Source organism: Manis pentadactyla, chromosome 10 (genome assembly GCF_030020395.1).
Source record: "Manis pentadactyla isolate mManPen7 chromosome 10, mManPen7.hap1, whole genome shotgun sequence".
NCBI classification, from domain to species: Eukaryota; Metazoa; Chordata; class Mammalia; order Pholidota; family Manidae; genus Manis; species Manis pentadactyla.
Window position 1 is genome coordinate 29,044,667 of NC_080028.1, and position 26,087 is coordinate 29,070,753.

Consider the following 26,087-nt stretch of genomic DNA (forward strand, 5'->3'; position numbering starts at 1 on the left):
TCCTCTAATGTTGAGGTCAGTGCATGTAATGTCTTCTTGGCATGGAATACAACCTAGTGGACTAATCGCTGTCTGGAATGCCTCTGAAACAGAAAGGAGTCAAAGGAGACTAGAAGAATGGAGAGAGGTGTGGGATAATCTTTCTCTTAGCCCAAAGGCTATTATTTATCTAGCTTCCTGAACCATGTAAAACCAAGTAGAGAACCAGGAAATTGGCAGAAAAGCCCTCTTAGAAGCCAGAAGTCCGTCTGTCAAGATTCTCTGCCTCACTTCACTTAGGTGTGTTTACTATAGTATTCTAAATACATTTCTATAACATTTTGATAACTGGGTTCCCGGCATACCACTGATGAGAACAAATTTGGAGAAACTGGAAAAAGCATATTCAGAAGCAAGCAAGTATTGCAAGAAAGAATCGAAAATTTGATGCCTTGACAGTGAAAAAGGAGGTTTTTAAAATCAAAAGTATCAGTTCATAAAACTTAACAGTCAGGGAAAATTTGGTTCATAAACAATACCTCTCTGCTGATCTTCCCATTTGCACTAGTCATCTTTTAGGACACATCATGAAACTCCTTTGTGAAACTCTCCCAACGTCTCCAGAAAATTAGATGCTTCTCTCCTGGCACGATTCACATGTGTCTAGTTAGACCCTTAGCTCCTGTACTGTCGCATCTCCACAGTGACAGTAATCACCTGGAGTCATACTAGGAGTTCTTACTGTATTACAGATGTGCCCAGGCAGCTCATTCTGTGACATACTTTGTACTTCATACTCCCATGCCTGAATTCCTCTCATTTATTACTCTTCCTCTGAGACACACTTTAAAAGTCAGTTCTTGGATGAAGCATCGTGCCACCTTCCCTAGGCAAGTTCCATGTCTATGTTGCCATCACTTTTGTATTGTCAGTATTTCTTTGATTCTCAAATATTTTGTTAGAAAATAAATTACTGATTTAATAATAGTTATGGAAAGTAAAATGGATAATATATATATATACAAAAATACTTTTGCTAACTATAAGCATCACTATAGGCATTTTCTCCTTTATTATAGAAAAATCTGAGTCCAAGCCTTTTCTAAGTTTTAAGTCATCTAAATCATTTTGACCATTAATTTAGAATAACAACATGGTAATGTTACTTTTTATAACCTAAATTCTATAATCTTAACACCTTTGCAGTGGATCTGTAACTCTGAAACTTAGCAAAGTTTATAGGTTTTGTGCCCATTTGTGAGTAAAGTTTTTAATTTTTTTCCTTAATGTAATGCTATGAGTGCTAATGCATAAAAAGGAAATACTGCACTTAGTTTGATAACTCTGATTTTCTGAGAAGTGGCAGATTCTGTTCCTTTAATTGCTTTGCCTAGCGTGTGACAAGCAGTCTGTATAAACTAGCTTTTGGTTTCAGTGTTGCCTCTTAATTACAGACCTCAGAAATACACTTAAAGCAAATTTGGGGATTCAAATTCCCATTGACTCAACATGGAAAAAACGGTGGTGGAATTTCCTATTTTATGGACTAAAAATGTTAGAAAGTGGAAAGAATGCTGAAATATATTTGAGCCAGGGAAATAGTATTTCTAAAGTACCATTTATTATCTTTGTATGTTTGTAAGTGCATACCTCTAGATGAAGAGCTCACGGGCAGGGTCTAGGTCAGTGGTAGTTTGTATCTCCAGTACCTACCGTAGTACCTGCACATTGTAGTTCTTAAGAAAATGAGTAGTAATCCTCAGTGATGACTTTCTGGTTTAATTATATGTTTGATTTTTTTAAAAACTGTTGAAGAAAATTATGATATGTTGTTGGAAGGTGTTTATGTAAAATATTTAAAGGTTTTTTCTTTGTAAGGATAAGCTTCAGCTTATGGCAATTATCTCATAATCTGATTCTGCTGAATAAGTAAGTGCTGTTGACATGAAGAGTTTGACTTACACCAGTAACAGACTTGAGACTTCAGACCACTGCTTTAAAGAACATGGACTTGATCTACCGACATTACTGTTTAAGGTCATGAGGATAAAGAATCTGATTTACATGTTGCATGTCAGAGTTCATGTAGCCCTCCACATAAGGTGATGGCTTCTTTTCCTGTAGAGAATTGAGTCAATTCATCTACCCAAATGCTGAGTAGTAAAGAAGGCATGTGGCCAGTTCACAGACTCCCTAGTTATCTGTTCTTTCTGCTACGAGTACAGTGTTGAGCCTCTGACATGTTACCAGAAGTTTAAAACAATGTCAAGAGTTTGGTTTTATTCCTTTTCCTTTTCTTGGAACTAAAATGTTCTTGTACGATTTTCTAAGTGCTTATCTGTTCACCTGAGGTTTGAAGAAAAATGTGTAAGAGGCTAGGGATTTTGTTTTATTCTTACTTAGTCTAAATGTTGACTACAAAAAGCCATACTTAAATCTGATTTTGCTTAGGTTGTGGGAAGATTGTGTCACACTTTTTAAGTGACAAACAGTGAAGACTTGAGATTATACTGATCTTGAAGAATTTATGCTATCAGGGATATTAGAAGGAAATAGTAGTTCTTGTTGAAATGTGGTATTTCTGATGATATTTGGGGAAAAAAGTTAAGGTCTGTAGTAGAAAAACCTAACCCTTGAGGGTCCAAGAAAGCACTCATGTCAAAACTAGTAAGTGATAAATAATAAAAAGTAAAACAAATGTTTATTCATTTTGAAAAATGAATTTTTCTGTTGAATTCACCCCCACAAGATTGAGCAGTTAATTTGCGCTTAGGATGTTGACATTCTGAATTGATTGAGGAGATAATACTAAGATACCGCCTTTCATAGACAGTTACATCTCATAAACAACAGTTTTATGATAAAATTTTTTATCAATATCCCTGTAACATATAGAGTGTGAGCCTCCCACCTTACCAATGAAACTTACTTACAAAATGACTCTTAATGTATCTTCTAAAAAATGAAGATTTGCTGTAATTGAGGCTATTTTCTTTAAAAAGTGCTTCAGATTCTAAAGGAAATAATCAAAATAGGAGTGTTTGAAATGTTTTATCAATAGCAGCTTTATTAGGATGAGCTAAGGTATTTCTTGGTGCTAAAATATTTTTAGGCTGTATATTCTAATATATATTTTGATCTATCAGTTATTACTTTTATAGTCATACTGTGTAATAAGCAACATCTCAGACAGAGTCTTGATTTATTAGGTGCTCAGTAAATGCTTACTAGTAAGAACCCAACTACCCAGAAAACTTATAACTGATATGTCTATGCATTTTATGCTTACACTATAGAAAGTCAAGCAGTCGATACGAATTTAATTCAAAAAGTGAATTCCCGGTTTGTCATAGAATCAGTATGAATTTAGTGAAAACCATCACAACTTCTGTTTTATACTGTTTTACCGTGACATTTAATATTTAGAAAACACTTGTTAAACTTCTGTATACATAACATTGTGTACTGTGTGTATGAGGAATGGTAGAAAATGAAGGTGGGGATACAAAAGAAGTATCTCCGTAAACTGGTTTGGTATGTTAGGTAACATATAGATGAGTATAAGTACTAATATAGCAAATGAAGAATAGGTGAAGATTAACAAACCATGTTAATGATTTGCTTAAAATGTATACTATACACAATAGAATGTTATGCAACCATAGAAATGAAGGAACTTTTGACATGTGCAGCAACATGAACCTTGACGGCATTAAGTGATAGTAACTCAGAGAAAGACAGATACCATGTAATGTCACTTGTATGTAAAATCTAAAAAACCAAAAAACCAAACTCTGATACAGAGAGCAGATCAGTGGTTGTTGGGAATGGGGGTGCATGAAATGTGTGAGGTAGTCAAAAGGTACAAACTTCCAGTTATAAATAAGTCCTGGGGATGTAATGTACAGCATGGTGACTATAGTTAATAATATGTATTGCATATTCTTGAAAGTTGCTAAGAGTACATCTTAAAAGTTCTCATCACAAGCAGAAAAATTGTTGACTATATATGGTAGTGGGTAACCATTAACTAGACTTACTGTGGTGATAATTTTGCAATATATACAAATATTGAATTGTGCTGTATACCTGAAACTAAAGTAATGTATGTCAATTACATCTCAATTCTAAAAATAAAGAAGAAACTTTATTTAGTAAGGGCCATTCAGAATAAAGCAGTGTCCAAGCTGCAGATTGGGAATTTTATGTTTTTAAGTTCCATCTTAGTAGCATGAAGGTTATTAGTTCTATTAGTCTGGGCCCTGGAAGGCAGGCCAGATGGCAGGGGCTATTTTATAATTCATTCCCAATGTTATAAATGTGGTATGTTGGGAGACCAGAGTGGGGTGAAGTGTAGCTATTGGAAGACCCAAATTCCTTCTGAACCAAAGAAAAATTTAGTGTTTAAGCTATTTTTACATTTCTTTGGGAACTGGTAATACTTAAATCAGGACCTGTGTCACCAGATTTAGCAAATAAAAATAAAGGACACCCAGTTAAACTGAATTTCAAATAATGAATATTCCTTTAGTGTAAGGGGGTTCCAAATATTGACTGGAACATGCTCATACTAAGAAATATTTCTTGGTTGTCTGAAATGTAAATTTAACTGGGTATCCTGTGTTTCATTTGGCAGTCTTCTTAGACAATGCAAGCAGTAACAGAGAGTGGATCTTCTTTCTAAGCTGGAAAACAGGAAGTTGAAATGTAAACCCCACATAGGTTTTTAAAAGGATTGAAAAGAAGTTTTAAAGAGCATCTATTTATTGCCAGTCAGAATAGACAGGAGGTTTTTAAATTCAAGATGGAAACAACTGAAATCAATACAGTAAACCAAGGTTCTGAACCATTAAAGTGAACTTGATCTAAATCGTGTCTCAGCTTAAGGCTGCTTCTCCTGTATTTTCTGGTAGAGGAGACTATAAGCAAAAGAAATGAGTAGCCCTAAATCCATGGATAGGGTCGCTGATGCTTTTGCCTTTGGACTGCAAGAAGTAATGAGGAACAGCCTTTTGAGGGTAGACAAAGAATTTTTAGAGCTAAGAAATATCTTAGAGAAGCTGGCCCCACCCCTTTCTTTTATAGATGAGAAAACAGATCTGGGGACCCTGCCACTTGCCCAGGATGGTACAGTGAAAATGAAAACCCAGTTCTGACTCCCAGGTTCGTTCCCACTCCACCATTTGGTGTTTAGCTCTTCTAAAAAAAAATAGTACTCTTTCAACAAAATAGGTGAATGCCAGTTTTATGTTGTGCCAAGTATCATTTCAAGTACTGTGCTGAACACTAGGGTTAAAATTGGTTAAAGCAGGGAGTCTCTCTTGTCCTGTATAAACAGAAATTTACTGTCTTTGCATTTATTTATTGTAAATAGTGTTTAATGAGCAAGACAATATAAAATAGTTTCAATAACATGAGTAGCCCAGAGCTAGAACTCTGACTCCTGACCCCCCTGTAACTTACTCCCCTGTTTTACAGTTTGTAATGCTGTGTAGAATTCATGTAAATCTCCAGCTATTTTGTAACCTAAAACATTTGTGCAACTGATATGCTTTAATTGTTCCTTTATTTATAGTTCACTCACTGATCCTCAGTAATGAAGAATAACACCTGTGAGACCTCAGTGTTGTGTGAAAGGAACTCCTGTAAGTTCGTCCTGTGGCACAGTGAACAAACAACAATCTGACCTTGGCTGAAGGCTTCATCTTCTCCTTGGGTTAGCTTCCTGCCAAGGACCTTGCTCTGGAATGATGTCTAGTTAATGAGAAGGTGGGTGCCTTTGGGTGCTTATATAGGAACTCTCAGTCAGGATGGTGGTCCTTGTTTTCTGCTCCTGCCTTTGAGGAGAGTGTTCTATGTTCTTGGGCATTTTTTTTTAAAACATCTGTCTTAGAATTCTGCATATGACTGAATAGTTGGAGAGGATGGTCTTGCATATGCTGAGTGAATTTTCCCTCCTTATTTTAGCATCTTTCAGTGGTTTCCAGATATGAGAAGCTTATTTGGTTTGATTTAAACATTGAAAAAGCAAATATTACTGTAATTTATAAAATCTAGCAACTACAATTGCTGGGTGAACAACATTTATTTCAATCCCATGTTGAATTTATCCCCCAAATATTAGTATTTTCCTGTCTTAGAAAATAAGATGTTTGGGATAAAACCTAATGTTTCTTTTATTCAGGTGCCCCAATTTTATAAAGGTAATGTCAGTTCTTCATTAAGAGGAGAATTGAGCTACGTTAATACTTTTCAAGAATATTTGGAATGTGTTTTTTAAAGGAATCTTATTTATAAACTTGACTGCCTCTTTAAATTGGAGCAGAACTTTTCTAAATAAATATTCAGGTTAAATTATAATTACTGAGAGTTTACACCATTTTAAAAAGGCATTTTATGTGGCAGTATCTTTATAGGTAAATGATACTGTCAGTATTATTTAAGTGAGGAAGGGAATAGGTGATTGGATTGGCCAGTTTCTTGACTTTAGTACCCAATGAATTGAAAGTGGCTAATCATTTAAATTTTTAGAAAACATAAGTAACCCCATGAGGGTATGTATTTTGATAAAGTAATCATGAATATATGGTAGAGACAGGATAATATTTTTATTTGGATTAATTCTTAGTTGTTTTCTTATATATGTGGCCACTGCAGTAGCACTGAACTGTCAGTTTAGCTGTATAAATTTGCTACATGCATCTAAGCATGCACACGCACATCACACGCTTCCCTTCATGTAGTTCCCAATCATGTAGTTTCATGTTGAGATTGAACACAATGTGCTTTGCACTGGGCATAGACACGTTGTTGCACGTAGAAATGGCCTGTGTCTGGAGAGTGCTCTTAAGCTGATTAGGTTGATTATGAATATCATCAGTTAGCTAATATTCATTTATTACATGTCAGTATTTCTTACTGAAGAGTGTACTCTGTGTACCACCGTTTTTGCTGACATTTCCTTTCAGGATGTTATTTGGAAGGTTTAATGATGTGCTTCATTACATTGTATAAAAGGGGTAATACAGTTGTGATTTTAAAATCCTTAACTATAAACTAGAAGTGTGTGTGCTCAAAAGCATGTTATCACGCATTCTTGTTGTAGGGGAGAAGAAAAAAAGGGGTCTAGTCTTTGCTTAGACAGGGTAACGAATAGACCAAGGTTAGGATGGATTATAGATGTCGAAAGCAGCCCCATTTTGCACTTGGATCCACTTCCAGTGGCTTAAGCTGTATATACTTCTGGTTTACCTTCTGGGGGAGGGCTTAAAGGGATTCTAACTTTATCATCTAAAAAGGGTGAAAGATTGTGGAAGAATGAGTTTTACAGATGATTAAGGGAATTTCAGAGAACTTTCTTTTAATGGTATTCAAAGTGTTTTTAGTTCATACCTAGAGAAAAAGCATTAAAACACTGCTTGAGGTAAAGGGGAATTTATTGGTCTGCTAGGGCTGCCATAACAAAATACCATAGGTTGGTGACTTAACAGAGATTTATTTCTCACGGTTCTAGATACTGGAAAGCCAAGATCAAGGCATTGGTGTGTGGGTTTTTAGCTGAGGTCTCTCCTTGGTCTGTAGATAGCTGATTTGTTGTGTCCTCACAAGACCTTTTCTGTGTGTGCACATCCCTGACGTCTCTTCCTCTAACAGGGACACCAGCCCTGTTGGGTGAGGGCCACGCCTGTATGACCTCATTTCACTTTAATTACTTCTTTAAAAGCCCTGTCTCCAAAGACAGTCACACTGGGGGTTAGGACTTCATCATACGAATAACAGAGAAAGCAAAGAAATTCACAATAAAGCCAAATTATTTTAGTCAAATACGACATGGTTCCCAAATTTTACATGCATGAGAATTACCTGGAAGGCTTTTTGAAACACATTGCTGATTTAATCATGGTTCTGAGAATTTGTATTTCTAACGAGCACTGAGGTATACTGATTCTGCTGGTGTGGGAAACCTCACTTTGAGAATCACTGATGTCATATTTCCTGTTAGGATTGAGGGAAGTTGCTGAAGAATGTCCCTGGAGTGGAGGGACCTGTTTCCGTGGAGGTGGGAGTGATGAGATAGATTGTAGTGGGAAATACAAGACAGTGGGAATGTGGAAATACTGTTGGTTTTGATTAATAGGCTGTTATATTTACTCTTAATTCAATGAGTTAAGACATTTAATTGGAAGTTGAAGGCAAGCACTTCAATTGTCTGTTATGGGAAGAAAATTGACTCTAGACTTTGTAATTTAGGAATTTAATTGCCAGAATATTTATCACATCCTTCAAATCTTTGCTGAAATACCCTCCTCCTGGGGAGGCACTCCCTGATCATCTATGAATTTGAAGACTTCATCCCAAAAAAGAGGACAAAGACAAGAGGCTACAGTAAAAAATATAAATAAGGGCAAGTATTGCCTTAAGCTCTAAATTTAATGTTTATTTAGTTTAAAAAAAACTTCTGGGTTAAAGTTGAGGCAGTGAGTAAAATTGGGTTGTGCTCCAAAACTTCATTTTTGTTGATTTAGAACTTGAAACAATTTTTTTCCATAGAGATAGAACCATAAACAATGGGTCAACAAAATCCTAAAATGAAGCTAAATCACTGGTACTAATAGCCTGAGACCTGGGAGTCACCATTCCATTAGCATAGGGTAGTAGGCCTGAGGGGAAGAGGGGGAAGGAAGCCAGGTTCCCTCCTCCATCCAATCTCAAGTGGACCAACAGTGGAGATTAAGTTTGAGAGAGTGAACTTGAAGCTGTGTTGTAGGTGCTTCAAAATAACCAACATTTCTTCAGAAAAGTGCTCTTCTCTTGGAGTGGCTGATTATAGCTGGTTATTGCAGCAGTCCTAATTCATTTTATAGTCATGTGTGAATGACTAAATTTCCCTCATCCTTAGAGATTCAAAGATTGTATTTTTAAAAGTGTGTAGACTTCTGTATGTTGTCGGTATATGTGAGTGCTTATTTCATAAAATACCTATGTGAAATCATGATTTGTACTGATGCTCTCATTCCACTCCAGCCTCCAGGGTTCTTCTTTGCCTTCCCTGTTCCACTTTTTGTCTCCACTTCCACAGTAAGTACTGTAGCTCCCAGCATGAGCCCTTGATTCTTCGCTCAGTCCTACAGTACACATGATACAGTTTAACTTCTACATCCTTGCCCCTATGACAAACAAAGGTACTAGAAGTTTACAATTCGTTTACACTCCTGTTTTCCCCAAACTGAGGCTATGTAGGAAAAATAATGCTGTGTCTGAAGTCCCCCACCCTCCTTCAGTGTGGTCGTTTTGTTTATTTGAAATACAGCTGGGTTCATTTACTTAGGTTACATTCAGTGTTAACTCTTTGCCCAACAACCTTTTTGTTTGAATTTATATTCCCAGTATCTAGAACATTGGTGTACTTCCAAAAGTTAAAGCTACACATAAAAAAGTGTATACTGAGAATTCAATCCTTTTCCTTTTCTCTTCAACCCTGCCACCCTTGCTCTTTTTGAAGATGACCAGTTTTTTTGTTTTCTGGTTTATTCTTAGTTTTTTCCAGAAAAATAAGCAGACTTATGTATGTTTTCTTCTTCTTTCTTGCACAAAAAGTGTACGTTTTGCGTTCTGCCTTTTTCCCTAATTGATATATCCTGTAAATCCTTCCATATTGGCTTGTAGAAATCTTCCTCGGTCTTTTTTTTTTTGGTTGCATGATATTCTGATGTGGTGCTACTCTTTATGTATCTGTTGTCCTATGTTTGGCTATTTAGGTAGTTTCCAGAATTTTGAAGTCCTAAATAATGCTGCAATTAATAACTTTTTGCATATTTATTTTCATATTGTTATGATATATCTTCAAAGTACATTCCTGTGAGGTTGTTGAGATGAAGGGTAAATTAATAATAGTTTTATTAGCTATTTTCAGATTCCCTTCCATAGGGATATGCCATGTTATGGTTACCTATTGCTGCTTAAGAATACACCCCAAACTTAATTGTGTAGTACAATCCTTTTATTACACTCCCTCATTCTAGGTCAGAAATTTGGGTAAGGGACAGTAGGGTGGCTTGTCTGTGCTCCACAGTGCCCAGAACTTCCATTTGGAAGTCTCAAATGGCTAGGAGATGACTATAACATTTAGGAGCTAGAATTATGCAGGAGCTTCTTCACTAACATCTGGTGCCTGGACTGAAATTAACTGAAGTTGGGCTCAGTTCAGACTGCCAACCAGAACATACACATGACATCTCAGTGTAGCTTGGGCTTCTTCACAGAAAGGGCAGCATGGGTTCTGAGAGGGCCTATCAGGAGACTGAGCATTCCAAGACAGTCAGACAGAAGCTACCTGACCTTTTATGACCTGACTTCAAGTCCTGTAGCATAGCTTCTGTGGTACTCCAGTGGGGGAAGTAATCACAAGTCTGCCCAGTTCAAGGGTAGGGTCATAGACTCCACCTCCCCATGGGACTAGTGTCAAAAATTATGTACTGTTTTAAAACTGCCGCATGACATTTTAGACACATTGCTGGTCAATTGTTTCTCTAAAGCCTTACTAAACTAAATTCTCCAGCTTTTGAATTTTTGTTAGTATGTTTGGTGGAAGTGGTATTACAGTGTAGTTTTAAATTGCATTTCTATTGTAAGTGACATTGAATATCTTTTGGGTTTTTTTTTATATTTTTGTGAATTTTCTGTGTCTTACTCATTTTGCTGTAGGATATTCTGACTTTTTTCTTCAACCTAAAAATGTGCTATATACTAGGGAAAGTTCCCTTTTGCTTTGATGTTGCAGTACTTTCTTTCATATTTGTTATTTATATCCTGACTTTGCTTATGTTGTGTTTTACTTTGCTTATGTTCGTTTTGTGTCATATTTATTGATCTTACTTAAGTCCTCTGAATTTTAAGAGGCTTCTTCATAGCAAGAGGCTTACTTCATAGTAAGAAACCTTTCCTTGGATTCCACTTACAGAGGGATTCACTTACATTTTCAGATAGTTTACGTGTAGTTTCATTTCTTGGATCCTGTTGGAATTTATTCTTACGTGGATGGGTCTAATTTTATGTATGTCTAACTGTTCAAATGTCTCAGTACAATTTATGAAAAAGCCCATCTTTGCTTCTCCTCCATCTCAAGTAATTTGAGTTACCACTGTGTTATATACTAACTTCAGATGTAGTTATATATGTTATAATAGCTATTAGGGCTAATTTCCCCATCATAACTCCTTTGCTGTAATTTCCTGACTGTTATTATGTTTATTTTTCCATATAAACCTTAGCATCGATTTGTCTAATTCCAGAAAAAAGGCTTGTTTTTATTTGAATTGCACTACATTTACATATTAGGAAAAATGGACATCTTGATGTTGAGATGTCCTGATCATGAATAAGGAATGTCTCTCCATTTGTTCAAGCTGACATGTTGTCTTTCAGGAGTGTTTCACAGGGATTTTTTTTATATAACTTTTGAACATTTCTTCAGTTTATTCCTAAGTATTTTTTATCTTTTTATCGTTGTTATTAATAGTGGAGTTTTCATTACATCTTTTAATTGGTTATTAGTTGTGTATATGAAGGGTATTGATTTCTGCCTGTTAATTTTTTTCTTTTTTATTTATTAAGGTATTATTGATATACACTCTTATGAAGGTTTCACATGAAAAAACAATGTGGTTACTACATTCACCCATATTATCTTGTCCCCCCCATGCCCCATTGCAGTCACTGCCCATCAGTATAGTAAGATGCCACAGAGTCACTATTTGCCTTCTCTCTGCTATACTGTCTTCCCCATGATTCCCCCAACACCAAGTGTGCCAATCATAATACCCCTCAATCCCCTTCTCCCTCCCTCCCTGTCCTCCCCAACTCATCCCCCTTTGTAAGTGCTAGTCCCTTCTTGGAGTCTGTGAGTCTGTTGCTGTTTTGTTCCTTCAGTTTTGCTTTGCTCTTATACTCCACGAATGAAGGAAATCATTTGGTACTTGTCTTTCTCCACCTGGCTTATTTCACTGAGCATAATATCCTCCAGCTCCATCCGTGTTGTTGCAAATGGTAGGATTTGGTTCTTTCTTCTGGCTGAATAGTATTCCATTGTGTATATATACCACCTCTTCTTTATCCATTCATCAATTTATGGACACTTAGGTTGCTTCCATATCTTGGCTATTGTAAGTAGTGCTGCGATAAACATAGGGGTGCATATGTCTTTTTGAATCTGAGAAATTATATTTTTTGGGTAAATTCCTAGGAGTGGAATTCCTGGGTCAAATGGTATTTCTATTTTTAGTTTTTTTGAGGAACCTCCATATTGCTTTCCACAATGGTTGAAGTAATTTACATTCCCACCAGCAGTGTAGGAGGGTTCCCCTTTCTCCACATCCTCACCAACACTTGATGTTCTTAGTCTTTTTGATACTGGCCATCCTAACTGGTGTGAGGTGATATCTCATTGTGGTTTTTATTTGCATTACCCTGGTAATTAGCGATGTGGAACATCTTTACATATGCCTGTCGGCCATCTGAATTTCTTCTTTAGAGAATTGTCTGTTCATATCCTCCGTGCATTTTTTAATACGGTTATTCGCTTTTTGGTTGTTGAGGCATGTGAATTCTTTATATATTTTGGATGTTAAGCCCTTGTCGGAAATACATTTACAAATATATCCTCCCATACTGTAGGATGCCTTTTTGTTCTGTTGGTGGTGTCCTTTGCCATACAGAAGCTTCTTAGTTTGATGTAGTCCCATGTGTTCATTTTTGCTTTTGTTTCCCTTCTTGAGGAGATGCGTTCAGGAAAAAGTTGCTAATGTTACATATTCAGGAGATTTTTGCCTATGTTGTCTTCTAAGAGTTTTATGGTTTCGTGACTTATATTCAGGTCTTTGATCCATTTCAAGTTTACTTTTCTGTATGGAGTTAGACAGTAATCCAGTTTCATTCTCTTGCATGTAGCTGTCTAGTTTTGCCAACACCAGTTCTTGAAGAGGCTGTCATTTCTCCATTGTATGTCCATGGCTCCTTTGTCATCTATTAATTGACCATATATGCTTGGGTTTATATCAGGGCTCTCTAGTATGTTCCATTGGTCTATGGGTCTGTTCCTATGCCAGTACCAAATTGCCTTGATTACTGTGGCTTTGTAGTAGAGCTTAAGTCGGGAAGGGTAATCCCCCCCCCCCAGTTTTATTCTTCCTTCTCAGGATTGCTTTGGCTATTTGGGGTCTTTTGTGGTTCCATACGAATTTTAGAACTATTTTCTCTAGTTTGTTGAAGAATGCTGTAGGTATTTTGATAGGGATTGCATTGAATCTGTAGATTGCTTTAGGCAGGATGGCCATTTTGACAGTATTCTTCCTATCCATGAGTACGAGATGTGTTTCCATTTATTGAAATCTTCTTTAATTTCCCTCATGAGTGTCTTATAGTTTTCAGAGTATAGGTCTTTAACTTCCTTGTTTAGGTTTATTCCCAGGTATTTCATTCTTTTTGATGTAATTGTGAATGGAATTGTTTTCCTGATTTCTCTTAACTACTAGTTCATCATTAGTGTATAGGAATTCCACAGATTTCTGTGTATTAATTTTGTATCCTGTAACTTTGCTGAATTCAGATATTAGATCTAGTAGTTTTGGAGTGGATTCTTTAGGGATTTTTATGTACAATATCATGTTATCTGCAAACAGTGACAGTTTAACTTCTTCTTTACCATCTGGATGCCTTTTATTTCTTTGTGTTGTCTGATTGCTGTGGTGAGGACCTCCAGAACTATGTTAAATAAAAGTGGAGAGAGTGGGCATCCTTGTCTTGTTCCCAATCTTAAAGGAAAGACTTTCAGCTTCTTGCTGTTAAGTATGATGTTGGCTGTGGGGTTTTCATATATGGCCTTTATTATGTTGAGGTACTTGCCCTCTATACTCATTTTGTTGAGAGTTTTTATCATGAATGGATGTTGGACTTTGTTAAATGCTTTTTCAGCATCTATGGAGATAATCATGCGCTTTTTGTCCTAGTTTTTGTTGATGTGGTGGATGATGTTGATGGATATTCTAATATTGTACCATCCTTGTATCCCTGGAATAAATCCTACTTGATCATGATGGATGATCTTTTTGATGTATTTTTGAATTTGGTTTGCTAATATTTTGTTGAGTATTTTTCCATCTGTGTTCATCAGGGATATTGATCTGTAATTTTCTTTTTTTTTTTGTGGTGTCTTTGCCTGGTTTTGGTATTAGAGTGATGCTGTCCTCGTAGAATGAGTATGGAAGTATTCCCTCTTCTACTTCTTGGGAAATGTTAAGAAGGATGGGTAGTAGGTCTTCACTAAATGTTTGATAAAATTCAGCTGTGAAGCCATCTGGTCCAAGGTTTTTGTTCTTAGGTAGTTTTTGATTACCAATTCAATTTTGTTGCTAGTAATCGGTCTATTGAAATTTTCTGTTTCTTCCTGGGTCAGTCTTGGAAGGTTGTATTTTTCTAGAAAGTTGTCCATTTCTTCTAGGTTATCCAGTTTTTTAGCATATAATTTTTCATAGTATTCTCTAATAATTTTTTGTATTTCTGTGGTGTCCACAGTGATTTTTTTCCCTTCTCATTTTTCATTCTGTTTATGTGTGTAGACTGTCTTTTTTTCTTGATACATCTGGCTAGGGTTTATCTGTTTTGTTTATTTTCTCAAAGATCCCTGTTTTCCACAAGTGGCTGGAATCTCAGTCTCTCCAGGTACTCTGCCTGTCATAGCTTGCCAACCCCCCTAATCACCAGAACACCATGCAATGTAGTTTTGTGCTCCTAGAGCAGATCTCCAGGGCTACGTGTTCAGCAGTCCCAGGCCTTTACTCCCTCCCTGCTTGGTTTCTCTTCTTCCCGCTGGTGAGCCTAGGTCGGGGAAGGGCTTGGGTCCCACCAGGTCATGGCTTTGGTACATTACCCTCTTTCATCAGGTCTGTTCTTTTCTTAGTTGTATGCAGTCTGACGCAGCCTTCTTTCCTGTTGCTCTTCCAGTATTAGTTGTATTAATTATATTTTTGTATTATGTGGTTTTAAGAGGAGGTCTCTGTCTCCCCTCCATGCTGCCATCTTTAATCCCATCTCCTCTCTGTTATACCTTATACCTTATACTTTAGACCTTAGACCTTAGACCTTAACTCAGTTGTTTCATCATTGAGTTAGTTTTCATTGATTCTCTTACCTTAGTTCTGGAGTGTTGGGTCTCCCAGGTATATTATCATGCCATATATAGAGATTGTTTTCTTTTTCTTTTTCAGTTCTTACAGCATCATGTTTTCTTTTGTCCCGTTCCTTGCCTGATATTTTCAGAATCATGATAAGTATTGAATGCCTTTCGTATTTCCCTATGAGTAAATATCTGACTTCAAGATCATGTTAGGTATCCATTCCTGTTTACTAATAGATTTTCTGATTTCAGACTATCCTTGTATTCTGGGTATAAATATCACTTTATCATAGTGTATTTTTTTCCTTAATGTGGTGCTAGAGTCTTTTTGACAGAAATCCTAAATAAAATATTAGCACCAAATTTCCTAAGTAATATTAGTCTGCAGTTTTATTCTATCCTTATTAGGTTTAGATATCAATGTTGCACTTGTTTCATAAGAAACTTGAAAATTTTATTTTCTGTTCTCTGTAATAAGTGTAGCCTTTGGGTTGGGTCTCTTGTCTTCAAAGGTTTGGTAGGATTCTTCCATGAAACCCTCTGGGCCTGGTGCTCTTTTTGTGGAGGTTTTTCTTCGGTAATGTTACCTGTTTCTTTATGTCTGCTGTGGCCAGTTTGCTAAGCTGTATCTTCTTAGGAAATGATCCATTTCATCTAAGTTTTTAAGTTTTATTTACATAGAGGTCTTCAATCTGTTTTTTGGAATTTCCTCTGCGTATTTCCTCTTTTGTTATTTTGTCATTTCCTCTTTTGTCACTTAGTATATTTGTGTGTTCTTTCTACTTTGTAAGCATGTATAACACGTACATTCTATTCTTTTAACCATGTTCCCACTGTCAATCCTTTCGCTAAAGCTTCTACAATTATGTCTTTGTTGGATGAAGTTCATCTTACAGTAAATTCTGCAGCAAGGGGATTTTTATATAGTTTTCCTGAATTCTGGTACATTCAGAACTGTTTTTTCTTTCTATAGATTTAGTATTTGAAGGAAAGATTTGACTCTTACATTCTTAGATTTCTTGTAAACACTGCTCCACTGTTGTTTTTATTTTGACGTCTGATTTTATTACTTTTTAAAGGTTTTTTTTGTTTATGTTTTCTCCTCAAGGGTTTTTCCCTTTGTCCTTTAAACTCTAATAAGATGTCTTGAAGTAGATTATTCTGGGTCAGATTTCCCAGGTATACAGCAGACCCTTTCAATGCCATGGTTTAGATTTTCTCTTATTTCTGGAAAGATTTCTTGAATTATAATTAATTCTTTTCCATTTTTTTCTTGAAGAACTCCAATTACACAACGTTGGATCCCTTGCATGTTTTACATATCAGATACTGTCTTCTGACATTTTTTACTCAATCTCATTTTCATTCTCTTATTTTCTGGCCTTTCTTCAATGTTTCTTTATACATTTTTGCACAAATCCATTCTCTCGAGCATTTTGCAATTTATTCTTAATTTTAATAATGATTTTGTCATTTTTTTCTCTCATTCCTCCTCTGAGATTGACCCATTCTCATTGCATTTCTTAATGGATTTTTGTTCATTTTTGTTTTTAGTTTTTGGTTCTAGGTGATACTTGTTTTTAATATCTCCAAATATTTGCTTGAGGGTATTTAATTCAATTAGAAATAGTGCTTTACAGTTATCTAACTTTTTTGTTTGTTTTCTAGTGTGTGTTGGCATTGTTGTTTTCTGGGGATAGTGTCTCATCAGATGAAAGGCTGTGATTTGCATCTCCTGTTTACTTCCTCTGATAGCTTTGTATGTAATTGGTTTGATTTTTTTTCCCTCCCTATTCCTGGGCATTTTGTGGACAAGGTTCTTAGTTCATAAATGCCTCTGTCAAAGTAGTAAGGGGCATTTTTTGATGATTGATGGCAGTAGTGAAAGGAATTAGGCAGGAATTGGTGTGTCTTCTTCTCTTTGGTTTCTGCAGGATCCTTAAATTATCCCTCTTTTACTACACTACTGTATCTCCATGAGACACCTCCCTTCTCTTTTCACCTGCCTCTTTCCCACAAACACTGCTCGTTTGAGCCTGGTTTTCTTGTTGCTGTTTCCTTTCTTTCTCCTCTTATGCAGCTGATGATGGAAACTACCAGATTCCAGGGATCAGTATTCTTAGCACTTGGCATTGGACTTCTTTTCTGCAGGTGATTTTGTTTGTGCCTTGTCTGTGTCCTCTGGGCCCCTCTCTTTTTCAGACCGTCTCTTAAGCTTCTGTACCTGTGCTCCCACAGGCTTGCAGAGGCAGTGGGAGCTCTTGGGTTTGGGTGTTTATTTCTTTACTTACAGGTAATTTAAAGTTTGTGGTATGTTCTCTCTTAATAATACTGGAGTCATATGCAGTTTTGTTGTACTCTTTGTGATTATATATTTTGGAGGGGAGAGATCAGGATTCAGGCTGCATTATCTTCCTGACCCACAGGTTCCAGAGGAACTTTTAAAAATTAAGATTCTTAGGGCCTGCTTTTGGAGATTCAGATTCTGCTGGTATGGAGTAAGGCCTAGGACACTGTAATTTTTTTAAGCTCTTCATATTTGGATACAGAAGTAGCTTTGGGAAACTGCTGGTCTTAGACTAGGGATCAGCAAACTTTTTCTGTAAAGGGTCAGCTACTAAAGATTTTAGGTTTTCAAGATCATATTCAGTCTTTGTTGTGTGTTCTTTTTTTATTTTTTAAACCTTTAAAACCATAAAAAGTACCATTCTTAGCCTTAGAACTTAGAAAAACAGGCTGAGGGTGGTTTAGGCTAACCCCTTTCATAGAATATCTTCAAATGCCTTTTCTTGGACTTGGCTTAAAAGTTAGTATAATGTTTACCTTTTTTCTGAGAACCTTAAGCAAGGAGTGTTTTTAATGCCGTAAGCAATTTTGAATCTACTCAGGAGTATAAACCAGCATAGGGGTTGAGGTACAAGCTTTCCCATGGAAGTAACGATATGAAATGGGAAATATAAATGTAGATATTACTGGCTAGCTGCTTCAGCAACAAAGAACTTTAAATAATTCTTGTAAAACACCTGATTTCACAAAATACTGTACTTTGATGGCTGTCTACCTTCCTGACTGCCACAATGTGTATAAATATGTAAATGAGGAGCCCTTGGAGAATAAGTCCGTTGGAACTATCCCTCCAGTTATTTAAATTTTAAGACTTTATACCAAAATTATTGTGACTTTTTGCACAACTGATACTGAGCTTTTCTGTCAATGTACTTCAGTTGTTTCTTAAGGCAACTCTTGATTTCTATTCGTAAAAGGGACTCAAAATAGTTTCCTTCTTCCCACAGCCAGAGGGCATGCCCTTAGTCCTAAAGCTGTTATCATATTGTCTAACTATATTGGAGAAAGTGCATGAAACCCTGCTGTGTGGATGACCATTGTAGGGACCAAGGGCAGGCCACCCTGAAGTTGTGCTGCTTTGGCATGCAGATTACGTCACAGCTGAGAACTGTCAAGACCCAAAGACTCAGAAAGAATCTTTGACCTTACCCTATAACTGCATAGAAAGAATTTAGATGGAGGACCTGCTCCAGGAAGAGAGCTATCACTATAGTTAACAACACTGTAATATGAACTAGGGCAGTAGACAAGACAAGTGTGGCAAAGTCATATACAAGGGAGCTGAGAAGAAAAAGGGTAATTGTGCTCCTCGTGCAGGTTGTGCATAAGGCTTGTAAAGGCAGTTTCAGAGGGTGAGTGAGGGGTTTGTGAGGAGTGGTATCAAGGAATTGTTTCAGGATATTATCTCTGTCATTCAGCTTCTGGTGCCACCACTTCATATGGTCAGCCGATGTTGATTCGCTGGCTTTCCCAAAACATGGTCAGGGAACTTGCTCTTTGATCTTTCTATAAGATAAACTGATACAAAAGAGGTTTTGTCATTTCTCTTTCCTCCCTCAGGGCAATGATTCCCCATTTGGAAACAGGACTTGTCATTAATCCCTGGGAATGTCCCTTCTGGCTTAAGACATGGTAGGTTGATAGTTGACCACATGGCTGGCTTATGGCTTACCATAAATTCTTCTTAAAAGACATGTTGGGAGCTTCAACCTTTTAACCTTTAAGCCCCAAGATAAAGTCCCTATTGCTCTTTGCTATTCTGCCTCACTTTCAGAATGATCTTTTAAAACTTTCAGAGTCACATCATTTAATCCTCCTCTATTCCTTGAAGGGATTGACTCCATTGTGGAATTACTATGGTCTGAAGCCTGAGGAGTAGAAAAAAGGCACTCTGTTAGTCACCTTTATTTCTGGTCACAAGTCATCCTCTTTATCTTCATTATTTGCGGATTCAGTCAGTATTTAAAAGTCTTTCACATAGACTGTTACTTGTGCAAGAGGGCAGTGGCAGTCGGTAGGTTAGTAATTTTGCTTCACGCAGTGTCCTAGACTCCTCCACTGTTATGGAGATGTTATGATTTTTATTTCCATTACTAATAAGAAAAATATACAAAAGTAGTTACAGTTTTCATTCCTTCTCCCTGCATCTTATTCATATGTAGAAGCCAGAATGATGTTAAAGCACAAATCTGACCGTATCATATTGTAATTAATACTCAAACTCCTTGCCATGGCCTCAAAAGCCCTCAGTGTCCTGCCCTTTCCACCTCTCCCAGCTCACCCTCTGCTGGTCTCTGCTTTGTACATTGTGCTGACTGCACTGGCCTCCTGTCCCTTTTTGGATATTTCAGCCTTACTGCTACTCAGGCCTTTCCTGTTCCCTCCACCAGGAGTGCTCTTCGCATATCTGGAGGCTGCTTCCTTGCCATTGTTGAGGAGACTGTCAAATGGTCCTCTTCATCCTCACCAAAATGATGCCCCTCCTTTGCATGCTGGCCTTCTTCAGGTGTTTATCATCCTTAGAAAACAAATGGAGGAAACAGATAATTAGTAGAATTAAAGGTTCATTAGGGCAGGAATACAGTCATGTTCACCCCTGAGTACTGGCTTCCTAAAATAAGGCTTTGCACACAGTGGACACTTACTGTGAGGAATGAATATTAGTTATTGTCAGTCTGTATGACTTTTATTTCAATTATTATCTCTTTCATTATTGATAACATGTGAACAATGGTGTAGCCCCCCCCCCCCAACCCCTCCACTGCGTTTCTCTCTGTGGAAGTTAAGGGTTAATTTAGCAGAACTGGGAAATGTACCTAGTGGTACCTCTAACATGCTCTGACTATCCCCATTCCGTGGGTGGTGGAATTAAAGTTTCATAAAGGAGAAACATTTCAGCAGTAAGGGTAGGGACATAATAGTGTCTCTGTAATTATATCTGAGAAAGTTGTCTACAGTTACTTTTTTAAAATGCATTTTCAATATTGAGTTGAAGAGTTACATTTACCTATATACTTTTGTCTGATTGCCATAAAAAGAGGAGGGTGGTTTGTTTTTTTTTATCAACAGGAGGATGGCTTTATGCTTCCACATAAGAGCATCTAAATTTAGATTTCTGTAGAAGTAACTTCACCCTGAAGTTGCCTTAACCATTGTGACCCACTCAGAGAAGAGGGAAGTCATTGGTGCTTTGAGCCCTTACCCCCTCCCTCCAGGCCCTTGTGAATATATTAATCCGGTGCTTCTAAAACTGGCCATTTTCCTCAGTATCACACACATGTATTTAGGCAAATAATGCTCTTCCTTAATTGGTTTCTTCAGGAAACTTTGAAGATCCATGGCTGCCTTCCCTACTTGTTTAGTGTAATGTTAATGCAGGCTTGGGTTGAGTTTGTAGTGAACTAAACCCCCTAGTTTTTTTCTCTGTTCTGTATTTACTTTTGTCTTTTTTTAAGCCCCTCAAAAAATCTAAATGCAGGGTTCAGTATTTATAAAATTACATCTTGTTCCATTTGTTGTCCCACTCATTGAACATGTGATCTGTATATGAGAGCTCCCCTAGTTGTGGCATTTGAAAATGGTGTGTCTTTCATGTTTTCATTTAGTTTTGATGGAAAAGCAAGGAACAGGATGAATATGTGATTTGATTGACAGTCCACTACTGATGAAGTTATGTACTTACATTTGACTTTCTGATACTGTAGAGAATAAATGAACACTGGTATAGTTTGGTACCAGGAGAAGTAAGTGCAAAAAGAGTTGAAGGAGCCAGTTCTCGTGCTCATGGAAGTGTATGTAGCGTTACTTGCAGTACAGTGTTCCTTTGAAGATAGTAGAGGAAGATACCAAGAGAGCATGTTTGTTCTGTTGTATTTTCTGTCTTAAAATGAGTAAACCATAAGTTTCATTCTAAGCTTTGTCCTGTGTTCTTCCATTTAAAATATGATGAATCAGATACTGCTGTTAGTGAGTTAGGAGGAGAATATTTGAAGGACAAATTAATCTCAGTTGGAAACTATTCCATAAAATGTTCGTTAGTGTGCTAGAAAGATTAGGGGAGGGTATAGTCACTGCCTCCCACTTCCTAGCACACAATTGAAATTAAACTCCTGTGGATAAATCACTCAAGACAGCTGGGCTTTGCATAGAGTACCTCAAAAGCTGGGCCTTATATCTGTGAAAACTGCAAGGTGTTTAATATCCTGCAGGGTCTGTATTCAGTATCATTTGGCATTGATAAAGAAAGCTTCTCTCTGCTGGTCCTTGTGTTGTTTTCCTGGCACTCTTGGATATATGAAGTAGTTGTTAATATTGAGAATTGTGAAGTACTTCTCAGACTAGCTCTGATTATTGGGGGCTGGAGGGAGTGATTTCTCAAAAAAGTTTTCGATCCATAATGGATTCTAGTTCCTAAGAATTTTCTTCTAAGAAGAGAATGTGATTTGAAACTGTAAAAAAGCTCACTTTTTCTTTTGTGTTCTGTAATAATAATAATAATATAATGGCTGCTTTGTAAATCTGGGAATTACAATAGTTTTTAAAATGTGAATTTAGAAAGGTAATTATATTATTAGAACGTGGGAGCCAGAAAGTTTTTTTTATTTTATGTGAATGTGTCAGCAGCTATAAAATGAATAAGCTTGTATCTTTTTGCAATTTTTATATATCCTTGGTTAAGTAAAAGTGGTGTCTTCACTTACAGAAGACATTGTATTCTCCAAACTTTGCATACCATTTTGTTGTCCTTTCAGTGTAAATGATACCTACAAAAACAAAACAGTAGAAAGTCTTCTCATTTAAAACTTGAAATACAGTTAATGCTTATTTTTCATATCTTTCTAGGAACATGATAATTTTTAAATAAATGTTCCAAGTCACATGCTGTTACAGGTGGTGCTGACACACACAGTCTAATAAAATACAGCACCAGTAATTCTGCCAACCACCAGCTATATCAACCGTGTCTGTAGTTCTTTTGCAGTGCCTTCTATGGTTCTGTGAGTCCAAGGTGAGTTCAGGAAATATTTGTTGTTGAAAGTTAATAAAAAATGTTTGGTTTTGGGCCCTTTAATCTGTCCTTCCCAGAACTTGCTAAGATTTCCTGCAATGGGAGAGAAGAAATTCAGAATCTCTCCATCCCTGCTCTTCTTTCTCTATCCATCAGCTTGGATTTTGTGTTTTACATACTAGCCCCACACAAGCAGTAACATCTTCTACTGATAACCCCCTTTCCAAGTAAGGAAACATTTTGATGACAATAAATGTTTGAGCTTGTAAAAATAATTTTGTGGCCTAAATAGATGGGTTAACTATTCTTTAAGTAACATTATTTTTGGAGAACCTGTTATTTGTTTTTGAAATACTTATACCTAAAAAAAAGTCCAAGGCTCACAAACACATGGAGGCTTAACTACATGCTCCTAAATAATCAGTGGATCAACGAACAAATTAAAATAGAGATCAAGGAATATATGGAAACAAATGACAACAACACAAAGCCCCAACTTCTGTGGGACACAGCGAAAGCAGTCTTAAGAGGAAAGTATATAGCGATCCAGGCACACTTGAAGAAGGAAGAACAATTCGAAATGAATAGTCTAACATCACAATTATCGAAACTGGAAAAAGAAGAACAAATGAGGCCTAAAGTCAGCAGAAGGAGGGACATAATAAAGATCAGAGAAGAAATAAACAAAATTGAGAAGAATAAAACAATAGCAAAAATCAATGAAACCAAGAGGTGGTTCTTTGAGAAAATAAACAAAATAGATAAGCCTCTAGCCAAACTTATTAAGAGAAAAAGAGAATCAACACAAATAACAGAATCAGAAATGAGAACGGAAAAATCACGACAGACTCCACAGAAATACAAAGAATTATTAAAGACTACTATGAAAACCTATATGCCAACAAGCTGGAAAACCTAGAAGAAATGGACAACTTCCTAGAAAAATACAACCTTCCAAGACTGACCAAGGAAGAAACACAAAAGTTAAACAAACCAATTACGAGCAAAGAAATTGAAACGGTAATCAAAAAACTACCCAAGAACAAAACCCCCGGGCCAGATGGATTTACCTCGGAATTTTATCAGACACACAGAGAAGACATAATACCCATTCTCCTTAAAGTTTTCCAAAAAAAAGAAGAGGAGGGAATACTCCCAAACTCATTCTATGAAGCCAACATCACCCTAATACCAAAACCAGGTAAAGACCCCACCAAAAAAGAAAATTACAGACCAATATCCCTGATGAATGTAGATGCAAAAATACTCAATGAAATATTAGCAAACCGAATTCAAAAATATATCAAAAGGATCATACACCATGACCAAGTGGGATTCATCCCAGGGATGCAAGGATGGTACAACATTCGAAAATCCATCAACATCATCCACCACATCAACAAAAAGAAAGACAAAAACCACATGATCATCTCCATAGATGCTGAAAAAGCATTTGACAAAATTCAACATCCATTCATGATAAAAACTCTCAGCAAAATGGGTATAGAGGGCAAGTACCTCAACATAATAAAGGCCATATATGATAAACCCACAGCCAACATTATACTGAACAGCAAAAAGCTGAAAGCTTTTCCTCTAAGATCGGGAACAAGACAGGGATGCCCACTCTCCCCACTGTTATTTAACATAGAACTGGAGGTCCTAGCCACGGCAATTAGACAAAACAAAGAAATACAAGGAATCCAGATTGGTAAAGAAGAAGTTAAACTGTCACTATTTGCAGATGACATGATATTGTACATAAAAAACCCTAAAGACTCCACTCCAAAACTACTAGAACTGATATCGGAATACAGCAAAGTTGCAGGATACAAAATTAACACACAGAAATCTGTGGCTTTCCTATACACTAACAATGAACCAATAGAAAGAGAAATCAGGAAAACAATTCCATTCACAATTGCATCAAAAAAAATAAAATACCTAGGAATAAACCTAACCAAGGAAGTGAAAGACCTATACCCTGAAAACTACAAGTCACTCTTAAGAGAAATTAAAGGGGACACTAACAAATGGAAACTCATCCCATGCTCGTGGCTAGGAAGAATTAATGGCCATCCTGCCCAAAGCAATATACAGATTTGATGCAATCCCTATCAAATCACCAGCAACATTCTTCAACGAACTGGAACAAATAGTTCAAAAATTCATATGGAAACACCAAAGACCCCGAATAGCCAAAGCAATCCTGAGAAAGAAGAATAAAGTAGGGGGCATCTCACTCCCCAATTTCAAGCTCTACCTTAAAGCCATAGTAATCAAGACAATTTGGCACTGGCACAAGAACAGAGCCACAGACCAATGGAACTGACTAGAGAAACCAGACATTAATCCAGACACATATGGTCAATTAATATTTGATAAAGGAGCCATGGACATACAATGGCGAAATGACAGTCTCTTCAACAGATGGAGCTGGCAAAACTGGACAGCTACATGTAGGAGAATGAAACTGGACCATTGTCTAACCCCATATACAAAAGTACACTCAAAATGGATCAAAGACCTGAATGTAAGTCATGAAACCATTAAACTCTTGGAAGAAAACAGGCAAAAACCTCTTAGACATAAACATGAGTAACATCTTCTGGAACATATCTCCCCGGGCAAGGAAAACAACAGCAAAAATGAACAAGTGGGACTATATTAAACTGAAAAGCTTCTGTACAGCAAAAGACACCATCAATAGAACAAAAAGGATCCCTACAGTATGGGAGAATATATTTGAAAATGACAGATCCGACAAAGGCTTGACGTCCAGAATATATAAAGAGCTCACACGCCTCAACAAACAAAAAACAACCCGATTAAAAAATGGGCAGAGGAACTGAACAGACAGTTCTCCAAAAAAGAAATACAGATGGCCAACAGACACATGAAAAGATGCTCCACATCGCTAATTATCAGAGAAATGCAAATTAAAACTACAATGAGGTATCACCTCACACCAGTAAGGATGGCTGCCATGCGAAAGACAAACAACAACAAATGTTGGCGAGGCTGTGGAGAAAGGGGAACCCTCCTACACTGCTGGTGGGAATGTAAATTAGTTCAACCATTGTGGAAAGCAGTATGGAGGTACATCAAAATGCTCAAAACAGACTTACCATTTGACCCAGGAATTGCACTCCTAGGAATTTATCCTAAGAATGCAGCAATCAAGTTTGAGAAAGACAGATGCACCCCTATGTTTATCGCAGCACTATTTACAATAGCCAAGAATTGGAAGCAACCTAAATGTCCATCGATAGATGAATGGATAAAGAAGATGTGGTACATATACATGGAATATTATTCAGCCATAAGAAGAAAACAAATCCTACCATTTGCAATAACATGGATGGAGCTAGAGGGTATTATGCTCAGTGAAATAAGCCAAGCGGAGAAAGAGAAATACCAAATGATTTCACTCATCTGTGGAGTATAAGAACAAAGGAAAATCTGAAGGAACAAAAAGCAGCAGCAGAATCACAGAACCCAAGAATGGACTAATAGGTTCCAAAGAGAAAGGGACTGGGGAGGATGGGTGGGTAGGGAGGGATAAGGTGGGGGGGAAGAAAGGGG

At 36.9% G+C, this 26,087-nt stretch overlaps 1 protein-coding gene across 12 annotated transcripts in view; it reads left to right on the plus strand.

The window, feature by feature from the left end:
* Positions 1–26,087, plus strand: part of ATP2B1 (ATPase plasma membrane Ca2+ transporting 1) — a 126,323-nt gene that overhangs the window by 16,551 nt on the left and 83,685 nt on the right. For 8 of the 12 annotated variants that reach the window (XM_036890086.2, XM_036890080.2, XM_036890081.2 and 5 more), the window contains exon 2: positions 5,555–5,748. The exons of 2 other annotated variants lie outside the window; for them this stretch is intronic. The gene's annotated coding sequence lies outside the window, so the exon portion shown is untranslated. Of the gene's footprint in view, positions 1–5,064; positions 5,143–5,554; positions 5,749–26,087 lie in introns of all 12 variants that reach the window. 2 more of the 12 variants (XM_057486520.1, XM_057486518.1) reach the window with 1 other exon arrangement.